This window comes from Olea europaea, chromosome 12, assembly GCF_002742605.1.
Source record: "Olea europaea var. sylvestris chromosome 12, O_europaea_v1, whole genome shotgun sequence".
Taxonomy (NCBI): domain Eukaryota; kingdom Viridiplantae; phylum Streptophyta; class Magnoliopsida; order Lamiales; family Oleaceae; genus Olea; species Olea europaea.
This window is the reverse complement of record NC_036248.1, coordinates 8,238,522-8,248,479: the sequence shown is the minus strand read 5'-3', so window position 1 is coordinate 8,248,479 and position 9,958 is coordinate 8,238,522. Positions and strand designations below refer to the sequence as shown.

The 9,958-nt window shown below is 46.4% G+C and overlaps 1 long non-coding RNA gene across 1 annotated transcript; it reads right to left on the bottom strand.

Moving 5' to 3' along the window:
- Positions 1–660: 660 nt before the first annotated feature.
- On the bottom strand, positions 661–1,135 carry LOC111406948. Its single transcript, XR_002705006.1, has 2 exons — positions 832–1,135; positions 661–724 (listed from the first exon to the last, which is right to left on the bottom strand). It is a non-coding gene; the product is annotated as an uncharacterized LOC111406948 (long non-coding RNA).
- Positions 1,136–9,958: the final 8,823 nt, after the last annotated feature.

The window sequence follows — 9,958 nt, the reverse complement described above, 5'->3', positions numbered from 1 at the left end:
ATGTAATTATGAGAAAACATTTCATTATTGCATTAGGCAACACCTCCTACATATTTCTCACAAATAAATAATTATTATCTACTTAAACATGTATGCAACATTTCTATGCTTTTCGGTACCACAATCACATACGGCACACTTACATAGTAAACTCCCTAGCCCAAAAGGGAAATAAATATGTGACAAAAAAAAATTTTTTTTTTTTTTTTTTGGTTCTATCGCTAAAACTACAAAACAAGATTAAATGAAATCAACTAATCTCATCTTGTATATGGTCTTAAGTTCATCAATGGCTTAAGCAAAAGGATCAGGACCTGGGGCGGAAGACCTGTTTACATGTTGATGGTAAAAAGATTCTCTAATAATTTCTTCTCTCTTGCACCCACTTTAACGCTTAGTGCACCCAAATATAGAATCCCGACGAGCTTAATATGTCTAAATTCGATCATTTCAGATATCTCCTTTGTTCATAAGTAGGCACTATAACACACTTTTTAATTCTCATCTGAATAAAAAATTAAATAAGTATAATAACAATATGACAGTGAGATTGCTAACGCATTATTCAAAATAGTAATGCCAAGTCATAGCTTGTACCTCTGTTTAATTCCAAATTCGTCAAGAAATGTAATTGGCTTTTTTTTTTCTTTTTTTTTTTTTACGTTAAGCACCATGCCCGGCAAACTACTCTGTCTACTCGCATCTTTCCTCTATCCAATAAGCTCTGCCAAAGGCAAATCCACGCAAAGGATAACATGTTTCAAGTAAGAAATTCCAACAATAATATGCTTTTAAGGGAACAATTAAAAGAGATTATGCTTAAAACCATACCAAGCATAGAGAGATGTAGTGACAAATGAGACTGAATGGTATTTTCTGTTGACTTTGCTTTCGATACTTAAAAATGTTAGCGAATGAATTTCGTAAGCTACAGCTTCTTATTACTGCAAAATGCTGGATAACAAAGATGTAAATGTAGAAAGGGATTTTTTATGGCCGAAAAATAGAGAGTTTGAGGGTTTAAAATTTAAGGTGAATAGAGTATTGTTATGGTGTCGCACCGGAGTAGAGTTGCCTCGCGCAATTGGAAGCACAGAATTGCACCTTCAGTGTTGGCAAATAGTTAAAATTTGGGCTGCTGCACCATTTCTTTAGGGGGAACAATACACAAGACTAGTATGTGGCATTTCAAATTTAAGAAACATGCCATTATATTTCAAATTTCAGGTCATAAATGATTATATATTATGTTACGCCCCTATCTGAACCGCTTCGGAATGTCAACCACTACACATTCCGACCTGATAGACACTCATTCGAAGTGTTTCTGAAGTGATCTCACCAATGTTAACGACCTGGTAGCACACTGCGAGATATAGGCGATCCGGCTGAACTGACCGAAGCTTCCTCGCCCCTGAGGCCGAGGCCAAGTGGACCTCTGTCACAAGATCCGCCGCCAATTTCAAAAAGAGATTTTTGTCAAGATCCTCTCTGCACCTAAGGTTTAAATTGATTTGACGTCTCTATGAAGCTAGTTGATGTGACTTATGTCAACTCAACTCAGGAGAAACAAACTGTCCGTCCACTCTACAAACGCTGCTGATTGACACTTATGAGCAGATGTCTCATACCGTCAGATGTATACATGTGTCCCACATCCAACGGTTCATCCCACCTATAAATACTCAAGGTTTGGCAAGAGGTAAAGGTAATGAAACTCTTACTATATAGCACTCCATAACAAATTTATATATTTTCTCCTCCCCCTTAGTGTTTTTGGACACAACCTCTGGGTACTGTTCCAACCATCCGAATCTGACTTGATCGTCGGAGTGTATACGGCCGTCGCCACCCCCACTGGTCCCGGTCGTGTGCGTCTGACCGTGCGTTGATTGTGTGCAGGAAGAATACGTGGAGTAGCTATCGGTTGGCCACGTGGAAGGTCCAATTTTCGAGGTCAACAGATTGGCGCTGTCTGTAGGAAACACTTCCCGTTCAAAGTTCTGCATTCTCCACCGAAGAAGTTACCGAAAAACTAACGACTAACCCTGAAAAGGGCACGTTCTTGAAAAAGAGCAAAGTCGAGTTACAATTCAAGTTCTCACCACCCTTGAAAAAGGAGATAGGATGAGCTATAGCCATAAAAACGACAACCCCATGAGAGAGGCCTCTGAAGAAGAGGTGCTCCATAACAATGTTATTCATCAGAGACCCCATCATCGGCGTCGCCGAGGTGGAAGAACAAACATGCTCACTGAAGGAATGACTCAAATAGCTGCAGGTATGAGAGACATCGCAGCTCAGAATATGGCAATGAATGAACTCCTCATGCAAGCCCAGGGTCATCAGGGCTATCAAATGCCCCAAGGATCTTATCTGGTGCAGGAAGCCCTTGTATCTCACTCCCGAGGCCATATGAGCCGGCACACAGAATGCCCCCTCAAAAGAGAGATGAATGCCGAAGCCACATTTTATGTACAAGGGAGCCAGCCATCAAAACCACACTTGGAGGACAATTTCCCTCAAGAATACGGGGAACAAAGGTCAGCAAGCGTCTTCGACCGGATAGGGGAGGATCCTAGCAATAGAGTCCGTCCGGTGAGAAGATCAGTTCGGCCAGATCAGGAACAAGAGCAGGCTCCTTCTCCTCCTAGAAATAGGAGGGACAGGAGGAACCGAGTCGATTGGGGAAGTCGAAGAGAAGCACCTCCACCTCCCCAGAGCATTCAAAATGATGAAGGGTCAGATGGACCCTGTCGATCTTATAAGATTGACGATGATGATGATAACCTCCCTTTCTCAAGGGAGATCCGAAGCTTCCCAATGCCAGCAAATTTCATGCCCCCTAAGATCCCCAAGTATGAAGGAAAGGGGGACCCGGAGAAGCACCTTACCAAGTACATGACATAGATGAGCCTAAGGGGAGCCTCACCCGCTTTGAAATGTAGAGCCTTCCATTTAACACTAGGTGGAGCTGCCGAAGTGTGGTATAGCAGGCTTCCTCCCTTAAGCATTAGAAGTTGGCCAAATTTGAAGAAAGCATTCTTGAACCAATACCTCTCACGCAGAGAAGGAGAGGCACCAGTGCAACGCCTTCAAGATATGAGGCAGGCCCCTGGGGAGACGCTGAAAAGCTATCTCGCCAGGTTTACAGACGAAATCACCTACTGTGAACAGGTCACTGACAGAGAAGCCCTTTCAGCCTTGAAAGGTGGGCTTGACATGAACACTTTGTTCTGGAGGGACGTGTGCAGTAAGAATCCCTCCACCTATGACGCACTGGTGGAAATGATGAGAGTGGAAATTGTGAGTGAAGAAATGATTGATCATCGCAACCGTGCCGCGCAAGGACTCCCTCCGCCTCGGAGGCAGGTGGGTCGAGGACCCGCAGCACACCTTGTTACTCAGCAATGGACTCAAGCAGGTCATACAATAGCTCCCACCTCTGGACAGGCCCTGGCTTCCGCCACATTGAATGCAGTGCCAGTGTTAGCATATGAGAATGCTCCTGCCGAAGTGGGACCATCCGGAAGAGCTGATAACAAGAAGAAGAAAAGGTCAAACAGACCCTTGGAAGGGGCAAGGTTTTGTACGTTCCATCAACTCTATGGGCATGACACTAGTGAGTGTCGAGACGCCAATCGATGCACTGATCGAAGCAACCCACACCCTTCCAGTAGGAATGAATATCCTCGCAGATCCGCCTCCCCGAGCAGGGGGAAGAGAGGGCACAGAGAGCAATCACCTTGGAGAAGAGAATCAAGGGACCGAGGTCAATCTAGACAGAGAAACTAGGCCCCATTTTTTGGGAGCCAGGTTATCAGGAAAATCGATACCATCATTGGGGGACCCCACATCGGTGGCTATACCAGGAATGCCCAAAGGAATTATACAAGGGAAGCAAAGGACCCGCCAATGATCACTTACATTGTCAACGAGTCGCAAGCAGCCGATAGGATGGCCCCCATCACCTTTTCCCAGGAAGACGCAAAGGGGGTTCACCACCCCCATTGTGATGTATTGGTTGTAAGAGCCGTAGTGGCTAGAAACGGACTAAAACGAATGCTCATCGATAATGACAGTTCCGTGAACATATTGTTCGGTTCCACTTTTGACAAAATGCAAATTCAACATGGGTTGATCCCCATGACCGACCCACTATTCGGATTCACTGGGGACAGCATCATCCCACGAGGGTGGATCACTCTGCTCGTCAAAATGGTTCAGCACCTCTATTGGCCCAACACTTCATGGAATTTTTGGTGGTAGATCACAGATCGGCTTATCATGGAGTATTGGGCAGACCCGCTTTGAAAGATCTTTGGGCTGTCACGTCCATCTACTACTTGTGTATGAAATTTCCAACTGAACATGGGATTGCTACGGTCCGAGGTGATCAGATGGGCTCCAGGGCATGCTACTTAAACTCGCTGCGAAAATCGGAGCCCCGAACTGTTAATGTAATCCTAACTGAGGTTCCCGCTGAAATCAGTACGGACGTGAAAATGCTCGACGCCCCTGAACAAGGGCATACCTCTGAACAAGAAAAAGACGTCGACATGGAAGAGGCCCCTGAACAAGGGCACCCTCTTGATGAGTTAGATCCCTGAATAATTGACTCTGAACCAAATGCGACCCCAATGGAAGAATTGGAGACTTTCCCCGCCAACCTAGAAGACCCCAGCCAGGTCTTGCGTATAGGGAAGTCATTGTCCCCTGAAGTAAAAGTAGAGATGATAAGCTTCCTGAAAAGGAACTTAGACGTCTTCGCATGGAAGCATGAAGATATGTTGGGAATAGATCCTAGGATCAGTTGCCATCACCTTAACATCAACCCCTCCTGTGCCCCCATAGACAGAAGAGGCGTGCCCTTAATTCGGAAAGGTACGAGGTACTGAGAGACGAAGTGAACAAACTTAGCCACAGTGATTTCATAAGGGAGGCCATCTACCCGAAGTGGATATCCAACCCGGTCCTGGTGAAAAAGTCCAGCGGAAAGTGGAGGGTGTGCGTAGACTTCACAAATTTAAATAAGGCGCCTATAGACAGCTTCCCACTTCCAAGAATAGATCAACTTGTGGATTCTACTGCTGGACATGAACTACTGAGTTTCATGGGTGCATACTCAGGGTATAACCAGATACCCATGTTCCGACCTGATGAGGAAATTACATCGTTCATTATGGACAGAGGTCTATATTGCTACAAAGTCATGCCCTTCGGATTGAAAAATGCCGGAACTACATATCAGAGATTGGTCAACATGATGTTTGCCGAACTCATTGGCAAAACCATGGAGGTCTACGTGGACGACATGTTAGTCAAAAGCCTCCAAGCAGCCGAACACGTAAGTCACCTCGACCAAACTTTTCAGATACTTAGAAAGTATAATATGAAATTGAATCCCCTCAAGTGCACCTTCGGAGTGGCATCGGGTCAGTTCTTGGGGTATATTGTCAATCAAAGAGGAATTGAAGCAAATCCAGTGAAAATAATGGCCTTGCTAGAGATGAGGTCATCTCAGAAATCAAAGGAGGTCCAAAGCCTCAATGGTCGGATAGCCGCACTCAGTTGCTTCATCTCCAGGGCCACAGATAAAAGCTTACCTTTTTTCAATGTGCTGAAACAAGGAAAAAAATTCCAATGGACTTCGAAATGTGAGGAAGACTTCCAGGCGCTGAAAAAGCACCTCCAAGAGGCGTCCCTCTTGTCGAAACCTCAATCGAATGAGTCACTACTGTTGTTCTTAGCGATTTCGGACGTGGCGGTCAGCACCGTCCTAGTCAGAGAAGAAAGTGAGCGCCAGTTGCCAGTGTACTACGTCAGCAAAGCACTTCTCCCAACTGAAACATGCTACCTAGACATGGAGAAACTGGCACTTGCCCTTATCACGGCCTCAAGAAAACTGAGGCCGTACTTCTAGGCCTACTCAATTCAAGTTCTCACCAACTTCCCACTGAAGCAGGTGATGCAAAAAACAGACGCATTAGGACGCCTGCTAAAATAGGCAATCGAGCTCAGTGAGTTCGATCTAACGTTTCGACCTCGACATGCCATCAAGGGTCAGGCCCTTGTTGATTTTATGGTTGAGTTTGCCAAAGTCCCAGAAGTGGAGGCGATAATGGAACCAGTCAAGCCCCCCACATGGAAACTATTCGTAGATGGGTCCTCAGGAGAGACTAGCTCAGGGGCAGGGATCGTATTGGAAAGCTCGAAAGGCCACAAGCTAAATTGTGCAGTAAGGTTAGGCTTCAAAGCCTCGAACAACGCTGCTGAATACGAGGCCCTTCTGGCAGGTCTTAGACTCGCTAATGAGATGCGGGTCAGAAGGCTCCTGGCGAATAGTGACTCTCAACTTATAGTGAACCAGGTCAATGGAAACTTTACAGCCAAAGATGGTAGCATGATTGCGTACTTGAAGTTGGTTCTGGACCTAGTTCCTCATTTTGAAAGGTTCGAACTGACTCAAGTCTCCCGTCTAGAGAATGTACATGCAAATGCCCTTTCAAAATTGGCCAGCAGCAAGGATTCAGAGCTGCTAAAGGTCGTCCCTATTGAGCACTTATCAAGGCCCTCCACCTCTGGAGGTGAAGAGATACTATGGATAGAAGGCACCCCATTGTGGATGCAGCCTATCATCGCCTACCTGAAGGATCAAACACTGCCTGCTTCTAGAAGCGAGGCGAGGAAGTTAAGAAGAAGGGCTACACACTTCGTCCTGCAAGAAGATACTCTTTACAAGAGAGGCTTCGCCTCACCACTTCTTCGATGTGTGGGAGGCGAAGAGGTCACATACATACTCAGGGAAATCCATGAGGGAATCTACGAAAATCACTCTGGAGGAACGGCTCTGGCACACAAGGTTCTCCGTCAAGGCTACTTCTGGTCGACCTTGAAAAGGGATGCTTACCAGTTTGTCTAGAAATGTGACAAGTGCCAGGGCTTCTCGAACATACAAAGACAGCCTGCTCAGAGCCTCTCCGTAGTAACCAGCCCTTGGCCATTCGTCAAGTGGGGCATTGACTTCATTGGTCCACTCCCAAAAGGAAGAGGAAGTGCAACTTTCGCTATTGTCGCCACTGACTACTTCACTAAGTGGGTCGAGGTTGAATCCCTTTCTAGGATCACCGAGGCGAATGCTACCAAATTCGTCTGGAAGAACATCATTTGTAGGTTCGGCATTCCTCACTCCCTAGTGTCTGACAATGGAAGGCAATTCGACAACAGGAAGATGCGAGACTTATGTGACGAACTAGGCATAAAGAAGGACTTCTCAATACCTCATCACCCCCAAGCAAATGGGCAAGTTGAAGCAGTGAACAAGACCATCAAGCACACCCTGAAAAGGAAGCTTAACACCTCAAAGGGGCCTGGGTTGATGAACTCCCCCACGTCCTCTGGGTTATCAGAACTTCTAGCTAAATTGCAACAGGTGAAACACCATTTTCCATGACCTCCGGAGCCGAGGTCATGAGCCCGGTTGAGGTTGGGGTTCCATCACACTGACGGATACACTTCAATGAGATCAGCAACGATGAGACTTGAATAAGCGAACTGCACCTCCTTGAGAAAAGGAGGGATGCCTCCCAAGTGAACTTGGCAAAATATCATCGAAAGATGACCCGCTATTATAACTCCAAAGTCAAAAATAGAACTCTTCACCTGGGCGACCTCGTCCTCAGAGGGGTCTTCCAATCTTCAAAATCGATCGGGTCAGGAGTGTTTGGACCAAACTGGGAGGGCCCTTACCGCATCTGCAGGGAATCTCAACCTGATACTTTCGAAATTGAAGACATGGCAGGAAAGGCACTGCCTCATCAGTGGAACATCGAACACTTGAGGAAGTACTATCAATGATGAGCCTTTGTTCCGATCCGATCTCAATATTGTCTAATGAATCGATTGTTCTGATATGATCTCAGTTGTAAATTCCCTAGCTTACTAAGTGCTGGAATTACCTTGGTAAAGTGTGGTGTAATTTATCTCAAGTAATGAAACTTCGGTTCTGTGCTACATCGGTTAGTAAATAGTTTTCTCAGTCCTTCAATATGTTTACTTAAGTGATCCGATCTTCAATTATTAACAGATTAATGTTAAGAGGCTCTTCATGTTTGCTTAAGTGGTCTGCTTCATATTAACTTAAGTGGTCCGATCTCAAATTGTTAACCGGTTAGCGTTAAGAGTCGCTTCATGTTCACTCAAGTGATTCAACTTGTATTAACTTGAGTGGTCCGATCCTCAATTATTAATTGGTTATTGTTATGAGGCGCTTAGTCTGATGTTTGTCATTCATACAAGTATAAACAAATCCAAAAGAAAAGAAAGCAGAAGTACAAATACTTAGCAAAAATTTCATTTCATTTAAATAAGAATTGAAGTACAACGAGGCCGAAGCCATTACAAAAGATAGCCCTATTCTAGTGGAGGGACCTCTGCATCAGCAGCCTTCGGGGCCTCCGGAGCTTCCTCAGCAAGCCTATCAGGCCGACCTCTAGTTGGTCCCCCGAACTCTGCCTCCAAAAATGAGATGTTAAGAGTGGGGTGGACCTCTTTCAGTCGACCCAATAAGTCTTGGGCACTCCAAGAGGCCCAAGAATTGGCAAAGTCGTCATACAGGGGATCGTCTTTGAAATGGTCGATGAAGTTCTGAACTGCCACCTCCCCTACACACTTCAACTCCTTCTTCAAAGAGGCAATTTCCTCAGACTGAGCCTCTACCTTCTGCCTCAGCTCCGCCTTCTCTTTGTTTGAGGCCTCCAGAGCCTCGGTGGTGAGCATGTGGTGCTCCTTGGCGTGATCAACTCGTCGAGTCATAGCAGCCACTTGGTACTCCACCTCGTATAACTCCTTCTTCAGTCGCTCCACTTCTGCTTTGGCGGTAGTTAGCTAGGCCTCGACCTCTTTCTTTCCCTCCTCCGTCTGCGTGGCCTTGGCCTGGGCCTCTCGTATGGCATCCCCATAGTACATCGCCTCCTCGAGGCGCTTGGCGAAGTCCTCCCTCCTGGAATTCAGATCCTTCACCAGGCCCTCGAGTTAGATGCTTGTACCCAGGGCCCGAGCCACGCAGGCGTTGTTGGCAGCCACCAAGTCTTCAGCTATGCAGGAGGCGATGTGGTCCCTCCACTCCTCAGTCCAGTATTTGTTGTGGACCACTGCTATTGCAGCTATTTCTGGAGGAAGGGACTCCATCCTTCCCTCACTAGCTCCTCCGGATTTGTGCCCAAAAAGTCAACCTCCTTAGAGGGACGGGGCCTCTTCCTCTTCTGCTACCCCAGCACTTGAGCGATTGGCATGGCGCAAGCCTCTTCTTCGGAATGGCCACCCCGGTTGGAATTGTGGTCTGCTTCAGAACGGAGGGTGGCCTCGCCACAGTTGGGCGTTTTGGAGGGATGGCGCTCTTCTTGCCCTTCCTCCGGAATCAGCCTCCGGTACCTCCTCCTCCGTCGGAGGCTGAAGCCTCTTACTGACGTCCACCAGATCCTCCATTTGCTTCTTGTAGGAGGAGGAGGCCTTAAGTGCCCGTGCCTCTGCCATCATCCTCTGGATTGTCTTAAAGTCGGGGCGTGCGGGCATCTTCTTATTAAAATTGTCTGCAAGGAACGAATAACGAATTAGTGCAAGTGTAAAGAGTTCAGAATAAAAGGTAAAGGCTTCGGTCCAGTTACCTTGGGATGCCATCAAGTCATGTGTAACGAAGCGAATGTTCTTTCGGATCAGCCTATGGTATGACCTCTTCTTTTGAGGCAGCTAATAGATGATGCAAATGGTTTCGAAGTCTTCGGATGAAAGCTCGCACCGAGGAAGAGCACCTACAAAAGAAATGCAAATATTAGGCACAGTTCGAACTGAAGAGAATATAAAGAAAAGCAACTACTATACTCACTAAGTGTTGAATACTTCATTGGGACTGTAAGAGGCGCCAAGGGTTCCCCCTCCATCGTGTCCCATCGCCCTGCGG